The sequence below is a fragment of the Pleurodeles waltl genome, chromosome 5 (genome assembly GCF_031143425.1).
Source record: "Pleurodeles waltl isolate 20211129_DDA chromosome 5, aPleWal1.hap1.20221129, whole genome shotgun sequence".
Taxonomy (NCBI): domain Eukaryota; kingdom Metazoa; phylum Chordata; class Amphibia; order Caudata; family Salamandridae; genus Pleurodeles; species Pleurodeles waltl.
In genome coordinates, this window is record NC_090444.1 from 1434836580 (window position 1) to 1434855329 (window position 18750).

Here is an 18750-nt window from a genome sequence, read left to right on the forward strand (position 1 = left end):
TTTTTTCATTTTGGTATCATTTTGTTTATTATTATTATTATTTGTGTTTTTTCTAATTTGGATGGGGTTTTAGTGGTTTGATACTGCATAATAAATGTACAGCCAGTTTGCTCTGTGCCATAGCTACCAGTGGGTGGAGCTCAGGTTAATTTAGTGACTTTGAGGGTTCACCCTGACATTAGTTGTGATGGTCCTTCCATTTGGTAGTCACCCAAACAAATAATAATCAAATTTCTTACAGTCATTGATTTTTTTGTTTTTCGAGAACAAATTCACCCTTTGGGCTAGAAAAACAAAATAATTTGCTGAGTGGGTGCATCAGCCACGGAGCTTATTTAGTAAATCTTTACTGCCTTCAGTGGAGCCTCCCAGGTGACGACTTCAGTAAAAGCATGATTCACTGGGATATCTAAATATAGCAGGTGAACCTCTACCAGGGTAAGTACAGACCATAACTGCCTCTGACATACCAGGCCAGAAGACTGCCCGATATACTCAAATTCAGCCCCTAGGAGTTTGACTTTTATGCCTCAAATGTCAACAGTCTGCTACAAATATGTAACAATGAAGCCCCAGTGATATTTAGCACCATAAAATGCTCTATATGGTCATATTTATGTGTGGGTCAAAATAGGGGTGTTATTTTCAGTACATACTAACTACAGGTATCCCGATGTGTGTATTCACTGATAATGTTAAATACCTACTATTCTGAATTTGTTTAGGAAAATGATGCATAATGTGTGAAATCTGTACTTATCCCACCAAATTCTGCATTTATGCATTTTGTCCTTCAAGTTTTCCATGATAAATTTAATCAGGAAGGACCTGCTGAAATGTGTCATGAAAATTGCAGGGGTGGGGAGTATATCTCAAAACTCAGAATTCTGATATTTACATAAGCATGTTTACTCAGCTATTAGAATTTCTCCTACACATCAGAACTGTGGTCAATAGTATGGTAATTTGCTTCCATTTTGGAGTATAATAAAAAAACTTTCCACTGTAGGTTCTAAATAGTACCTTTCTTCAAATGACCACCATCTTCATTATGCATCAAAATGCTATAGGTGTGAGCTAGTGTCTTTTCTGAAATCCACATGATATTTCAAATTCAGTATACCCTCTTATAATTTTATTCTTACTTGTAATTACAAATAAACGTATATTAAACACAAGATTACTGAGCTGTGTGAAAATAAATGTTATTTTTGATTAACCATCATCTGAATCGTCTATTGATGGACTGCACAGGTTTAGCACCACATAAGAGAATGTAGAAGGGCTATCAGCATACATATATCAAATTAGTACAGGTCTACACTGGGAAGAAACACATATTAAGAGATTCAGATCAAAGTACAGCCTGTGTGTTCTGGCTTGTAGATGAGGGTGAAGAAGAAAGCACTCTAAGAGTATCAATATATTTGTCAAAATTGCAGCATAGTTTGCAGGCTGCTATTGTAATTTGTTGTAAACTCTGTGGCAGCATGCGTGGAGGTGAAGGAATTGAAGGCTTAGAAGCCTTTTGCCCCAAAAGTCTAACAATTCATTGTTTGTAAGCAGGATCGGTTTTGTGCAGGAGTGGCACCTTTCTGCACAAAATAGAAAAATAAGTATTTCTTCTCATTAGGCCTCTCATGGGAGGCGTAGCCTTTTGGCACATTCCCACGTTTACCTGTTATTGTACATTTTGGAATGCATCACAATCCAGGGATGTTGCATGGGAACACCCACACAGCACCCCTGGAAACGCCTCCCTGCCACAGAGTAATGCAGCAGAGCGATTTGCCCTGTGTTGCCTTACTCAAGCTTTAAAAAGCCCTGACATGGCCTCATAAATCTCTTTTTTCATTTCTGTTGCTCTTGCACCACATTGCACGATGCAAGAATGATGCAAAGGGTCTCATAAATATGGCCCTAGATTTTTCAAGCTGTGACTTGGTACATAGGGTCAGATGAACTAGTATCGGTTCACTAAACACTGAGAAAAATTTGCGACCAGTAACTTTTCCACCACTAAATTATTTTGTGACCCGACCTATGAAGTAAAAGGTAAGTTCACAAATGAGGATTTGGAGTGGGCCACAATCTGACTTATCTCATCAATATTCATGAGAAATTGCGACTTACTCTGCTTAGTGGCCATCACAGGGATGGAGACCAGCTCAGGTAAACATGTCTGTGATCGCCTTCTAAATATAAATGTTTTTTCAAAAATATGTGTTTAAGAGTTGGCAGTGGTTTCCTGAACTGTTGCCTGCTCCCCAATTTTTGTATTTACATTCAGAAAGGGGACGGGGCCCCAGCAGACCTGTTCTCCTTTGGGATTAGTTTACCACTTCTTTGAGGAGATGGTAACCTATCAGTGGTTTGTGACTGAAAATGCCGTTACAAGCAATAGATAAAGAGCATTCTGAATTGCAATTCAGAAGGAATACCCTAAGCACTCCCCTTCCATATTGTGATTTGGCATACATTTTTAATCCATTTTGTGATTCAGTAAGTACCTACTGTAAGAAATTGGAGTATTAGTTGATGGGGTGCGAACACACCTCAAATAATAATCATAATGCTTTGTCAGGGTGAACCACAACTTCACTAAATAAACATGTGTTTAACCCTCTGATAACTTAGCACAAAGCGCTCAGGCTTAACCTAGATGTAATGTGCAAGGTATGTATGCAGTACTCAAGCAATAATAAAATTAAAAACCAACAGAGAATATTTTAATAAATAAAACCACAGCAACATGACAAAAATCCAATTAATAGAACTAGAGATGTGATTTTTTGAAGTTTTAATTAAAAATAGCACCAGAAAGCATTGAGCTCTAACTGCAGTTATCTGGTCATGCTACACCAGGTCAAAGTCAAAAGTTGAGGTCAGCTGCAATGGATCAGTGGTCAGATACAGGGACTATATTCATCCCTCTGGAAAGTTTAGCTTCAGACTTGGAAATTTGTATGGAGAAAAAGTGGTTGTCAATGAGCCGCTTGCAGGGGAAGATGCAAGCTGGATCTTAAATGGGATTTGATGGCAGTGGGTTGCTAAACAGCGGAATCCCAGAGTACTCATCGATCCAGGCATGAAAGCTCAGAGTGGGGAGAAGTTCGAAGTCTGTGCCCAGGAAGGCCTCAGTGCTGATAGGTTGCTACTTTACATTAGTCCCAATGAAGCCTTCTATGTTCAGACTTAGATAATTTTCTGGAAGTCAGGACTCCGTCAGCAAGGCAAACCAGTGATTCAATGTCATCACCTATGGCTTTGTCAGCAAACCCACTCTTTGTCAGTTGCCCAGGCAGTGGGATGGCAAAGAGATTCTAAGTCCCAGCTCTTGCATTTTTGGGGTAGCAGGAGTACACGCTAACAAAAGCCAAGGATACAGGTCCTGGGGGCACCACCTGGGTACTAGGACTCACTGCTACAGAGGCCAGCAACAGGGTCCAGGACAAGTCCAGTTGGTATTGGTCAGCTGGGCAGTTGCAGGGAAAATGCCTCTGGAAGCTTGCTGTATCCCTATTGCAAAAACAGGATGCCAACAACTGAGCCTTGGAGTCACTTCTGGGGTCTTGGGCTTAAGGCCAGCAGGACCAATCTTCTTTCAAGTTGTTTATAATGTGACAGTCCTTCTTCTGATTATTCACTGGTCCTGTAGTGCTCTGAGAGGGCTACAGGGGATGCCACATTAATGCCTAGTGCCAGCTTGTGGGTCAGAAAAACTCCTGGCCACTCCCTATTCAATGGTCTGAAAGTTCCCAGGGGTGACCAAACCCACATTTGCAGCACCCACTGTATGTTTTACTGCACACTATCCCACAGTGCCCCCCTTTGCCTAAATCAAACAGGGCAGAAACTTTCTTCTCCTGATCGGAGTTGCCTGTGCCCACCCAGAGGTGAGGCTATGATAATGGGCAAACCCTCTTTTGTGGTCACTCCATACTATTCCGTGGTCGCTCTCCCATCCCACTGTGACTGGAGACACACTGACTTGAAAGACAAAATGGAAACAGACATCCTTGTGAGCAACACCTGCCAGTGACAGAGAAGGCCCCCTTTGAAGTTCTGGAGACAGCTTCCACACAATCCTGCTCAGAGAGGAAAAATACCTCTTCACAGCCAAGCCCTTTATCCACTTCACATTTCACCACAGGTGAGCCATTAGCTGTCAGGTGATACGGGGCAGTAGCAGAAAGACCTCTTTTATCTTAGGCAGGAATATGGGGACTTTCTAAAAGTGTCATTTTCCCAACAATAATAAAAAATCTGATTTGATCAGTGTTATTTCTGTCCTTTCTGCAAGGTCACCCCCAATTTTTTGCCATCCTGCTCCTCTTTTTCTGACACTGGTTTTGTGTGTTGTAGCATTTGTCACACTTTATCCAGTATGCATTTGCTCTCTACTTAAAGTGCTTAAAGGATGGTAACCTTGGCTTATCCACAACTGGCATGTTTAATGTATGTATATATCCCTAGTAAAGTAAACTACATATGCCCAGGGCCTTTAAACTAAATGCTACTGGTGGAATGTAGACACTGATTGTGTCACCCACCTCAGTAGCCCTCCAAATATGACTGAAGTCTGCCACTGCAAAGCCTGTGTGTGCAGTTAAGTCATGTCGAGCTGACAAATTAACCCTCTTGCCAGCAAAAACCTTTCTTTTTAATACATACTGTATAAGCTACCCCTAAGTTAGGCACTAGACACCCCAAGGAACAAGGGAACAGTGTTTATAAAAAAGAAGGGCATGTACTTTTAAGTTTCACATGTTCAGGTAGTGAAAAACTCTTATATTTGTTTTTCACTCCTGCAAGGCCTATCACTCCCATAGGTTAACATTGTGATTACCTTCTTACATTTTATAGGTGTAATTTTGAATTGGGAAGAGATGGAACACCAAAGTTTGGTGTCTCTGGAATCAAAATTTAAAATCACAACTTATGATGAAGTCTGCGCTTAAATTGTAATTCTGAAAATGCAACTTTGGGAAGGTTGGCATTTTTTTTTTACGTTAGCCATTTGGTGCTTTCTGCTTGCCTCTGAATACAGTCTTGGGTGGGTGACAGCTGGGCTTGTGCATTCCCTCCAGACAACCACACACAAAAGGGTCAATTACGACTTCGGTGGACGGAAAAGGCTGTCTGCTGATGTCCCAGCGGTCAGGTTGCCACCACTGCAGCTGCCTTCCCGCAGGCCCATTGAGAATTTCCCACTGGGTCAGTGCCCGCTGGCCCAGCGGGAAACGGCCTACAACATTGCTGCCGGCTGAATTATGAGCCAGAGACAATGATGTAGTGCATAGGGTGCACCAGCACCAGTTGCAATGTTCAAGGTCTGCAAACCAGACAGTTAACATTGCAAGGGGGATGGCCAGGGGGTCCATGCACTGCTCATGGCAAGGATGCCTTCTGCACCCTGTCTACACCTGCAGTTACATAGCAGTACTATTGCCATGTAACCGTCAGTGGAGAAGGGACTCGTAATCCCCAGGGCAGTGCTGCATGGAGCAGTGCCCTGGCATATTAGAACCGCCAGCACCGCCAGTCCATCCTGTGGAAGAAAACTGGTGGTGCCGGCAGTCCGACCATGGCACTACCGCCACAGTCATAATGTGGCTGCTGGACCGCCACATTGGTGGCAGTCCGACCGCCACCGCTAAGACTGCCAGGGTCATAATGACCCCAAAAGGGTGGGCTTAGGTGCGACTGATGTACTATCCACAGTCTGATTGGGCTATCCTGAGCAGGAGGGGAGGGAAGATCTGACACTTGCACCTGAACGGACTGTGTCTTGATTCCACACAAAGGGCTGCATGGCCCCCTGTAATGAGGCTGGAACCAGTGCAAGAAGGGATGGGACCCTCTTTGAAGTCTCACCCATTTCAAAGCTACTGCTGAGTATAAGAACTGAACTTCAGACACACCTACTCAGTAAACTTCTGGACTTGTGGCTACTCTGCCAGGAAGAAGGACTGTTGTGCTGCTAAAAAGACTGTCACTCTGCTGGACTCCTGCTATGCTGTGTTGACCTGCTGCCTGTTGCCATTTTTGCCTGGTGGTGAGAAGGATTGGACCTAAATTTCTCCAACCCAGTACCAGGTTGACTCCAAGGGCTTGCCTCCTGTTCTTTTGAAGTCTCAGTGACACAAAAGACTTCCAATACACTTATTACAGCTCCTGAACCTGTCTTCAACCAGTTCCTGACCTCCAAGAGGCACCTCTCCAGTCCTATGTCCTTAGAAGTGGTTCTGGGCTCATGAAATCAATGGTTTCGGCTCTTTGCAACCACAAACTGGTCTGTGCGCACCTGAACCATGCTGCTTGACAAAGAATTAGTATGAACTGAGACAAGTTCATCTTTTCGTACAACAAGCATCACTGCTCACAACCGCGAGGCTCCAGTCTGCCCAAGTGGCACCTCTCCAGTCCTATGTCCTTAGATGTGGTTTTGGGCTCATGAAATCAATGGTTTAGTCTCTTTGCAACCACAAACTGGTCTGTGCGCACCTGAACCATGCTGCTTGACAAAGAATTAGTATGAGCTGAGTCAAGTTCATCTCTTCGTACAACAAGCATCACTGCTCACAACCGCGAGGCTCCAGTCTGCCCATCTATGATGCCCGACTGACCCTTTGCACCCTCAGACCACCACCAGCAATGCTTTCTATACGCTTAGTGAACTTTTTGCCTCTGAATGGGACTCTTGGCTCAACTTTGGAGAAGGTAAAACTTCAGCAGGACTTGTCTGGGCCAGTATGCCACCTGCTCTCTATCACAGTCAGCCTGAACTTTTGAATTTACCCCGGTCTAGCATGACCAGACATCCCCTGTTGGTGCTTTATGCTTCTAAGCACTATATTGCATTTTAATCTTTAAAAAATCATAATTTGACTTCCACTTATTAGATTTGTGCTGTTTTGATCTGGTTTAGTTCATAAAATTAAGCTCTATTTTTCTAACAAAGTGTGGTGTCTTTTTGAGTAGTGTTTACACTGTCTTAATGTTTAAAATACATTTCACATTGCCTCTCAAGTTGTCTGCCTGCTCTGTGCGAAGCTACCGGAGGGTGAGCACAGGTTAATTTATGTTATGTATCTGACTTACCCTGTCTAGGTCTGTGGTTCCTGCTTGGACAGAGTGCATTTCTCTGTGAAGAAGAAACCCAATTTCTAACAACCAATAATCTGTATTTTAAATTATTATTAAAATGAGTCCTTGAGCCATTTTTCTAACTACTCTCAAACTGAAGCTAAGCATTTTATGTTGTTATAATTTAACCCTGTGTTTGCCTACAGCAGGGTCAGCCTTGCCACAGTGTAAAACAACTTTGGAGGTTTGTTCACTGTCATAGTATTTAAACCATTACATATATAATTTCAAATACCATGCACCCTGTCTCATGGGCCCTTAAGGCCTACCATAGGGGTGGCATATAAGCATTAAAAAGGAAGGGTTAGGCCAGGCATAAGGTTTGTTTTGCTAGGTAAAAGGGGCTCTCAAACTGCCCATTTAGGCAGCATTGGTGGGCCTGGAGACGTTTTATAGTGCTACTTTGTGGGTGGCACAATAAGTGCTGCAGCCTACCTGTAGAATCATATTTATAGTTCTAAAGATATGTAGTACCATATACTAGAAACCTCTATGTCAATTAAAGGTGGGGCGTGGCTACACAGGGCGACCAACATGGCCACTTAGCATTAGAGCTCCCGCCGTATCGAAGCCATTTTTCAGCGGAGCCCTGCATTCCTGCATAACTATGCCCCTTCAGTGACCCAACTCACCTTCTGGATGCCTGGCAGTGGTGGCGTAACTGGTAACGCAACTCTCGACACATAAGGTCACCGCATATGAACTGCAGCCTACATCCTGACCCTGTGCCTCCAAAGCCCCACAGTAACAGGGACTGTGGGTTGGCTTGAGGCTCACGTCTACTACTGCCTTTTGTATACCCCCACATGCCAGCCCTAATGTACACTGGCACTCCAGATTAGCCTGCACCAAACCCTGCTTTCTGGCCTGGCCTCCAGCCATATCAGCTTTCATATCAGACCTGCAAGTAGCGCTGACTGCACTTGGCTGGCTGCCTTCCCTGCAGGGCGCCAGCTCGGCCTTGTGGCTCTTCTTCCAGTTCAGGACGGTAAGGTGCGAGAGGCATGGGAGGCAGAGCAGGGGCATCCGCTATCTGACAAATTGTGGTATGCTTGCTGCTCCCTGACTCATACAGTTTCCCCTAACCACAGGGACAAGCTTCTTCATTATAACTTCCTTCATAGAATTTATAAAACACCCTGTGCCCTGGCTAAGTTTGATCCCACGCACCCTCCACTTGTTTGAAATGTGCTGCTGAAAACGTTAACTTTGTCCACATGACATGGATATGTGACCGGGTGTCTGCATACTGGAGAGAGGTCTTTACTATCCTCTGGGCAATGTTGGATGTTCTGGTTGCCCCGGACCCCCTGATGGCTCTGCTGGGCAATGTGGAGTCTATTGCCAAACCTTTGCGGCGCTACATAGTAATGGCTCTCCTATTGGCTAAACACGAAATTGCCCTACTATGGGGCTCTAAGGCTCCCCCCACAACACAGGCATAGCTTAGATGTTTGAATTTTTGTGACACAACCAGTGTCCCTACAGCCCCCTACTTCACACCTGAGAGACATCTGGCAGCCTCCCTGTGCTTATTTGCTAACACTCACGGGTTCGGAAGTGCAGAACACACAGGAACGCCACCATCCTTAGGCTCGCACTTCACCCTCCCCAGTGTCCAGTGCATCGACACATGCGTCCTCCTCGACCTCATAGGACTGACCAACTACAGACGCCCTCTGTTGTGCCATAAACTGCTTATGATGTTCATTGCTGTCTAATATGTTTGTATAGATCCTCATGTATTAATGTTTCAGATATATCACACTTAAAGCTCCATGTCGATGGTGCCGTTGTCGTGGTAATCTGCTAACGTGTCATGTTTAAAACATAAATGAAAAGAATTTTAAAAAAGTTAATTAAAGGTGCCAATTAGACAAATGCTAACTTTACCCAGTTTAAAAGAGAGAGTACACACGTTTCCACTGGACAGCAACAGTAAGGTGCACAGAGTTCTATGGCCAACAAAAAACGGGTTATCATAACTTCTTACCTTAAAACACTTCTGATCTTGCTTCTCTCTACATGTTAGAAAATTCAAGCAGAGTATTGAGCCCTTGACTTCACTGTATCAAAGACTTTCTGTTTGTCATTCTGCATGGCATGCATCTCTCACATCATCTTGGTAATGGACAAAGTGGTGCAAGAAAGTCACAGATGTATTTACTATCGCTGGTCAGTGCCTGGATTTGACATTACATCACCACCTGTGTTAGGTGTGATGTTGCCTAAATTATGCAATAAGTCTAGCATTGGCCCTAATAGGAACACTGGTATTGTCTACAGACCTTCATTGTGTTTCTGAATACCAGAGCAGGAGAAAAAACATGTGTCTGGGGAGAATGAAAGGGCACAGTGCAATAACAATGGAGGAACATCCATCTGTTTCATAAAGGTAGTCTCAACGGCTACAGGATAGACCCCAAGACACAAAATGACCCATAAACTGTCTAAATCCTAGGTTTGATTCTCTTAGTTAGGCAATGAATTTCCTGAATTGTACCTCATTTTTTGGAGAGTTTTCCTTCAGTGAACATCAGAATGTACCGACACAACTAAACCATAAAGCACTTTGCCTAACATGATATAATGATTAACTGCAAGTATAGCCATTAAAGTTAGTATAATAGTCTCAGTGATCCACTTACTCTGATCACTATCTTTTCAGTGTCCTCAGTGGAATATTAATACCATTCCCTCTGACTATGACTATCAAAGAAGCCTTTTTGGGTTATGTACCAATGGTATGAAATAGCACCCCACCACAGATTTGGCTCATGTCTTCTCTACTCTCTTTATGAATTTTGTTGAAAACGCAGCTCTTTTAAACTCAATCTGGCCCCTGCTCGACACAAGGTATCCCACACCCACCCATGTACATGATCCCAATTTGCTCCTCTCCTCTATGTTACATATCACTCAAATGCTTTCATTATGTCAATTACATATGCACTTATAGCATACATACGTCACTAAAGAAAAAGATGAATTAATGTTATGTAGGGACATCAATGCATTGCTAATGTTAATGGCTGCATTCTGGTGATTTAAATATCAGACTATGAAGACACGGATGTGCAGTTAATGACCTGAGAACATGTGAGGCATAAAAAAGAACTCCATGTCATTGTGAGATCCCAAGTGGCACATAGAATATCCAGCAGCGCTATGCTATGACTGTGAGCCAGGATTTCAAGAAAGTAAAAACTGATTTAGGGCATGTGTAGAACAGATTTTATAAGATGTTTCCCCAGGGACCCCATTGTTGATTGCACCAGTCTAAAGGAAACATGAGGCAGAGGAAGGTAGACATTGTTTTGGATACTTTGAATCCAAGTGAGCTGAGAGTCATTCAGTGACATTAAACTGTTTGGCAACCCAAAATGTGGAGCTAAAGGCTGATGTAAATGATGGGAAATTAAGGAGACAGAAAGAGAATGTTAGAATGACAGCATAAGAACCAATGGATTGGAGTATCAGTGACAACGAGTGATTGGTGATTGGCTGTCAGAGGGGTCAAATTCTACAGAAAGGTTTGCTAAAATCACAAAAGAGGATAACTGATTATGATGGTTAAAGGTTCTCTCTCACTCTCTCTCTCTCTTCCTCTCTTTGTCTCTCTCTCTCTCTCACCATAATCACACAAAAAGCAGCTTACCAATTGAAACAACGGTAAACGTTCATTATCCAAACAAAAGCCACACAAAAAGACCTGCAAAAATTATGGCATTAGATGATGATGACGTTTGCTGCATTGTTAAAAAGGCAATTAAGGGAATGGATTACAAAAATGAAAATGCTGACCCCCCCCCAAAAAAAAACCACAGACATATAAAATGATCAAGTGGGGGACAATTCTAAGGATGTTGCAAATTTATATTGGTAGAAAGAGGGTGGGGATTGAGTTAAAAGCAAAAGAAGAGGAAGAAAGAGGTACAGCACCTTCAAATATAAAAGGTTAGCAGTGAGAAGAAAGTGAAATGCTGAGGCAAAACTACAGACAGATGGGGTGAGGGTGAAGAGCAGAAAGAAGTAAAATTAGAGGGAAATTGGGTATTTTCACCCGTAGATGTAAATAAATAATGTGTGTTAGACCTGTCAGCCTTAGGATGGTCTTCCCACAAAAGTTTTGCCTGCTTGCCTTCATTTTATCTGGATTTTTGTTCCGTTGGTCTTAGGACTCTGTGCATTTTGCCACTGCTAACCAGTGCTAAAGTGCATGGCTCACTCTCCTAAACATGATTTGATTGGCATACGCCTGATTGGCATACTTAATTTACATGCAAGTCCCTTTTAGAGTGGTATACCATGTACCCAGGGGCTGTAAATTAAATGGTACCAGTGGACCTGCAGCACTTATTGTGCCACCCACTCACGTAGCACTTTAAAACATGTCCCACGCCTACCATTGTGGCCTGAAGGCAGTGTCCCACTGTCATGTTGACTTGGAATTTAGAACCTCTTGCCAAGCTTTAAACTCCCCTTTTATTACACATAGGTCACCCCTAATGTAGTCCCTAACTAGCCTATAGAGCAGGGTGCTGTGTAATTAAAAGGTAGGGCATGTACTTTTAGTTTTACATGTCCTAGTAGTGAAAAACCCCTACATTTGTTTTCTCACTTCTGAGAGGTCTATCCCTCCCATACAATAACATTGTGGATTACTTATTAAAATAATAAGTTGTAATTCCTAAACCAGAGGTGGTAGATATGTCATGTTTGGTACATATGAACTTGTAATAATAAACCCTCTTTAATGGTAAAGTTGGATTTATTATTACAGGTTTGAACTGGTCACTTTTAATAAGTTGCCATGTTCCTGCCCTTAACCCTTTGTGCCTGTAGACTGCCTTAGGTCACATGACTGGGTGTAACTGACAGTTGGTACTTTGTGAATTCACCCGAGACAGTTACACAATAGGGGGATTATCAGAGCCTTAATGGGCTATTAATTGACTTGATGAGGGATGAAGCTAAGCACAGCCCCACTTGCAACTGAATAAGCTGAGCTCTGCCACCACACATTAGACTTAACGGCCCTGTATTGTCAGTGCAGCAAGCTAGGAGCCAGAGCATGGGATGCAGGAAATTCCTGGAACTTCAGAAAACCTTTCTGGAAACTTCTCCCAACTTCTAGGAGCTGGGCAATAGGGAATAAAAGGAGAGCTCTCAGTTCACTTCTGGACCTATGGAAGGACTCCCAGAGCACTGTCAGCTGCTGTGACCTGCTGTGCACTCTGACAGATTGCTGCTGTACATGGAAGGACTGCTATTCTGCCTGGAGCCTGCTTGGGACCGGAGACCAGTCCTGCTGCCAAGCCATGCATCACCACCTACACCCAGGACTCAACAAGTGACTCCAAGGACTAATTCAGCTTGTCTCCTGTTTTGCACCACAGGGACATAACAGGCTCTCACCACCTTAAATGTGCACCTGGCCCCAGCCTGAGTGAGTCTTGCACCCCCAAGATCTCTCCCTCCACTCCTGGACCCTTGATTGAGGTGCTAAATGTGTCCAGGTGGCCATTTTCTAAAACCGATTACTTACTGTTTTGAACCTTAAAAAATTCAGAACTTTGGTTCTACTGATTGGATTTTCATGGTTTGGTGTCTCATAATGTATTAAAATGCTCTCTATTTTTCTAAATTGGCTTGGGATTTTTACTGTGTTGTGTTTTCACTGTGTTGCTGTTTGTGTACCTCATAAATAATTAACACATTGCCTCTATGTTTAGCCTGACTACTTTTTGTGCCTAGCTACCTAGGGTTAAGCACAGGTTAATTTAGTGATTTTTTGTGGTGCACCTGCATTGGGATCATAGCTGTTGCTTGATCCGGATTCACACCCCAATCAACCAACAACCCAGTTTCTCACAAGGGGAAACAACAAGGACAAATTAGCATGTTATGGAAAATGATACAGCCACAAAGTGCCATATGCAAAGAAGGAAGGCTTGAATAACACTGAGATAAACACATGCAATCACGAGAAATTGTGAGCTAATGAACACAAGTGTAGAGCTAATGAACACAAGGAAAATGGGTGCAGTGGGGCCCTCGCTCCCTTAGGCTGCAAGTGCCACTGCACCTTCTGCACCATTGATAGTTGTGTGCCTGTGTTTGATGCTATTTGCCAACAAGATCCTTGCCAAGATTAGCTTGCCTTTAACATATGCAAAATCTAGAGGGTGGACAATTTGAACATGATCAAATAAAATGTGCTAAATGAATAAACAAATACCCCCGACATTAAAATCTGCTTTAGGTGAAACCAGGACAGAAGGTGACTACATTTGTCTTTTAAAGGGAATATCTGTTGAATCCCGGGAATAGCTACACAGTTATGTCGAGCACAACAGGATAATGAAAGGGCCCAAGAAAGTCTAGTACTGATTTTTAGGTTCACGCTAGTTACTTCCCATTTAACAATTTGCCCCTATTCCTTTGAGAATAAGTTTAACATGTTTTTTAGGGGAAACAAATCTTAGGAGCTCCTGGTGGAAAAGTTTCAAAGGTTGCATCATTAGATGGCATCGAAAATAACCTGATGTTGCCTCTTCATGGGCAGCCTGAAGTTGTGATTAATTAGTCATAGTACTATGGAAATAAAGGATCAGAACATGTTAGCCAGATTTTAACAGCTTAGTAACCACATTTCTGAAGATTTTATTTGGAATCATATAAAATGAATGCAGGAAATAATGCACTAGCACCTACATTAAAACTATAACGTCCACCTTTGGATATGCCAGTGTAATTGTAGATTTTGACAACATTTAGGGCCTCATTCACAAGAATCTAACGCATCATCATCGATGCATTAGATTTCTTCAGCCTGCCGCACATCCCCTAACCATGCCATGGATATGGGGTGTATTTACACTACAGAGCTCCATGCCGCACGCTTTCACAGATGTGTCAGAAATCCTGATGCAGCTTTTGGCACTAAACTGACTCATTGCTGAAGTTGCATTGTTAAACTGACGCAACTCCAGCAGTGCAAGGAGAGTCCCATAAGAAAAAAGCCCTGCATCAATTTTACATCTTCTCTGAGCTGATGGTAACATTTGGAAGCAGTGAAGTTTTGTAATAATGCAGTGAAAAGTAGCAAATTTCACTGAGTCAGTTTTACGTGGCCTTTTCCGTGGAAACGCCTTCCCTGCATACATTATACCTGCTGCAGGTAAAATGTGACGCAGGGCCCAATGTGTCAGTTTGTAAATATGAAGCAGAATAGTGCACTGCTAGTACCACTGGTGCGCCAAAAAAAGAAATGATGCAGCAGTGGCGCAAACGACTTGTAAATGATGCTCTGTGTGTCCTATTCCGTAGATGTTGCCCATTAGAGCGCGTTGTTGTTAGTGTATTGTGTCCAGAGTCGTGTGACTCTTCTTTAGCGCTCTCTTTTAAAAAAAAAAGAATTATCACTCCCTTGGCTATGCTTTCTGTGACCACTATTGTCTCTTTCCCTTTTTATTTACTCTTTAAATTTTATCTAAAATTTTATTAGCAGAGAAATATTCACTAATTGTTCAGTATGTTGATTGAACAGAAAACAAATAAAACTAAATTGGTTTTCTAATACAGAGGCACAGCAGCCAAAAAGGCCTTCTGTTGGATGTGGAACTGTGTCTGGTGCCAAGCCAGTGGTGATTTATGAAAGTAAGCTGACTTCAGAGTGTGTTTCAGTTTCTTAGGAGACAACATGTCAATTGTGATAAATCCAAGTTTATTCAAATTAACATTTTATAAGAAATTGGTCTTGAAAGTTGTCATCAAAAACAATACACAGTGGCAAACTCTTATTTAAAAAGCATTGCATTTATTTAAGAGCTCTGCTTCAATGTACTTAGACCCAGATTTACATCGATTTGGTGTCTTGTTATTTGAGCCCTGATGCAGCAACATTTTATGCATTTACTAAGTCATGCAAAGCCACTTTGCGAGATGTAGTAAATACTAAGTAATGCAAGACAGGTTATAGTGCTACCTTGTCTTACTTTGTGTCAGGTAGGCATTACATCAGTGGAACATGGCATTGCCATGCATCCACCCATGGATTTTGAGGCAAAGTCAAATTTATGAAGACTGGGAAAACCTGGGTTTGTGCCAAAATGGTGTGCCTATCCGACAGACGTGTAGCAAGAAGAAATATCTTTATTTCTCCTTGTTACTTTCTTTTTCCATGTGTGCTGCTTCGTGCAGCACACATAGAAAGACGAATTTGCTTCTAATTATTGTTTTTGTGCAGGAAGATATCCCTTCATGTACAAAACAATCCTGCCTGTAATGCAGCTACCCTTGCATGGAAGCAAGCGTGCCTCTGTTGGCGCTAGGCAGTCTTCAGTGCGTCAGTGCAAGGAGAGAGCAGAAATGCTCCTCATCTCTGCCGTTCAAGCAACGCAGCCCAGGAAGCTCCCCACCTGCTCTGCATTGCCTGAAAAAATAGTAAATCTGCCCTTACACTTTACTTAGGAAATAACTAACACGCAAATCAATATGAGAAATCATATTTCAAAACGTTAACTCTTGGATTTCCCAGTACAATATACACTTTGTCAGAAAAGAGAAACACTTAAGAAATGTTATATATGTAAATGAAAAAACGATAACTTGTTAAATATCGTATCATTCAAACATCATACTTGGGGATAGGTTTACATGTGCATTGTCAGAAGACTCAGGTGCACGCTTCATACTTATTTTCAGTAAACAATAATATTGGGCATCAATTAAGGGTCGTAACTATTGTCATTTGCTTGCTCTTTGGTACCACTGGCAGTGCGTATTATGCACTTGGGCCCATATTTATATTTTTTTAGAGTCGCATTTGCGTCATTTTTTGACGAAAAAGCGGCGCAAACTTACAAAATACAACTGTATTTTGTAAATGTGCACCTCTTTTGCGTCAAAAAGCGGCGCCAGTGTAGCGCTAAAAGAATATAAATATGGGCCTTGGTCTCATGAGCCTTGAAAACAGAAACACAGCCCGTATTTATACTTTTTTTAGCGCCGCATTTGCGGCGCTTTTTGACGCAAAACGGCGCAAACATGCGAAATACAATGGCGTTTTGCAAGTTTGCGCCGTTTTTGCGTCAAAAAACGACGCAAATGCGGCGCAAAAAAAGTATAAATACGGGCCAAAGTAAGCCGGGGTCTGAGAGGTTGTTTAGATTCTGTAGGTTTTTTTTACATTTACATTCATCTCTTCTCCTATCCCATCAGTAGAAAGTAGAAGGATGTTTGGGGGCTAGGTGTGGGAGTGGAAGATAGTCCTAAAATTACATCACAAGGTCTAAGGGCGCGTGTCTCAAATTGCGCCATCTTTTTAATTTTGGTGAGTCAAGGTCCGCGATCAGCTCGGAGAAATCTTTAGAAAAAGTTGCCTGTTATTTGAAGTAAAATTATGTTTGAGATCACACATAGGATATGTTTCTATTTGCCAAAATGCGACTTAGTTGCAGAAACATCCATATATAAGTTGTGCATGAATTAGAACACACAAGTCGTAACCCTACCTGGGAAGCAGAATAAACCTAGCTGTGAGGCAGCATGATATCACTGTACACGACAGAGGGGGCGGAGCACTTGTGGCCCTGTAAATAACAGGAACAGAGGATGAGGGAAGAACCGTGTTTGCGCTGGATTTTTTTGTGTTAGTGCAAACGTAGCTGGGATTTGATTCTTGAATTCTGAATTTTGTTATGCCATGTGCATTGCGAACTAAATAAAGATTAGGGGAAAAGTGCATAAATTGGGCATACATTGTGGATTAGTCCTTGAAAATCGGAACTGACACACTGTGCTATGCTTTAATCAGAGTATGCACACATGAAACCTGCAGGTAAGGGAGCACTATTAAACGAGGTCTGTCCTTTCAAATTTTAAAATTAAAGCAAATACCGTACTATGACAGAAGAAATATAACACGGAAATAATCGAGCTTTTATTTTTGTTTTCAGCCAGTCTTGAGCTCTCCCAAAGCTATTTTGCTCCAAAACGGCGATAATGATGATTTCACTGCAGCGCTTGGCGCGATTATTGATCAGTAGTTCAGCTGTGGACCAAGGCAGCTGCCAAGGGATGGAGCCCTTCTATTTTTCTGTTGAAATGTCTACATTCTTCGTGCTCCCGCATTCACGCTCTTTAAAGTCTGCAACAATGTAGCATATAAATGCGGAGGGACGCGTCCAATGAATACAGAGTTGTACTAAATGTTCCCGGGTTGACAAGTCTTTCGTTCGCGTTCTAGTCTTGTATTCTCCTCCCAAAAACATTCTGAATCTCGCACTCCTAAATATGATGTTCTATGCTTGCATTAAAAATCTCCGAGGGTAAAATGCAGCAATGCACCAATCTTAAACGAATTACTCTCTTGGGGTAGCTTCTAAATGTCATTAGGAATGAACGCTAACTTGTTCTCAAATGCTGCCACCTGCAGGACAAATTGGCGCAACGCATATTGTCCATCAGAAAGAGCGAAGTATTTCAGGAACTCTGAGCGCCCATCATCATATGTTGTGCGTAAAGCCTGCCTTCAGATGTAATGCCGTACGATGTTGTTTTAGGACCATCTAGATGATTTATATAAATATTTTTCCGCCACTACGAATTTCAAAAGCACAACCATTTGGTATTATGAGAGGCGGACCAGCCGGGCTGAAAAGCAATAAATATGTAAACAACATATTCGAATACAGTCAGCAAACAGACATCTTTTTTTACACACTGTCTTACATTTGGAAGGAAAAAATGTAAAGAAAGACAATGTGCATTAACACTTGTTCTTCTATTCTGTGTTCCCCCAAGTCTCCCATAAAAATGGAATCTCATATGCCTGGGTAGGCCTAATGCCCAAGACAGGAAACACAATTTGGACACATCACATTTTTACATTAAAATCTGACGTGTTTTTTGGAAAGTGCCTAGCTGTGGATTTTGGCCTCTAGCTCAGCCGGCACCTAGGGAAACTTACCAAACCTGTGCATTTTTCAAACCTAGACACATATGGGAATCCAGGATGCGGTGACTTGTGGGGCTCTCACCAAGTTCTGTTGCCCAGAATCCTTTACAAACCTCCAAAATTGGGCAACAAAAAAACAAACACTTTTTCCTCACATTTCGGTGATAGAAAGTTCTGGAATCTGAGAGGAGCCACAAATTTCCTTCCACCCAGCGTTCCCCCAAGTCTCCCATTAAAAATGGTACCTCACTTATTTTGATAGGTCTAGTGCCAGTGACAGGAAAAGCCATAATTGCAACATGGACACATCAAATTTGTACATTGACAATTGATGTGTTTTTTGTAAAGTGCCTAGGTGTGGATTTTGGCCTCTAGCTCATCCGGCACCTAGGACACCCTAGCAAACCTGGACAATTCTGAAAACTAGACTCCCAGGGAAACCTAGGATGGGTTAACTCGCGGCACTCTCACCAGGTTCTGCTGCCCAGAATCCTTAGCAAACCTCAACATTTGACAAAAAAATACCTTTGCCTCACATTTCGGTGCTGCAAAGTTCTGGAATCTGAGGGGAGCCACACATGTCCTTTTAACTAGCATTCTTCCACATCTCCCAATAAAAATGGTGTCTCACTTGTGTG

The 18750-nt window shown here is 42.4% G+C and overlaps 1 protein-coding gene across 14 annotated transcripts in view; it reads right to left on the bottom strand.

Annotated features, from left to right (window-relative positions):
• ADGRB3 (adhesion G protein-coupled receptor B3) overlaps nt 1-18750 on the bottom strand; it is a 1499072-nt gene that overhangs the window by 1038730 nt on the left and 441592 nt on the right. The window lies entirely within an intron of this gene.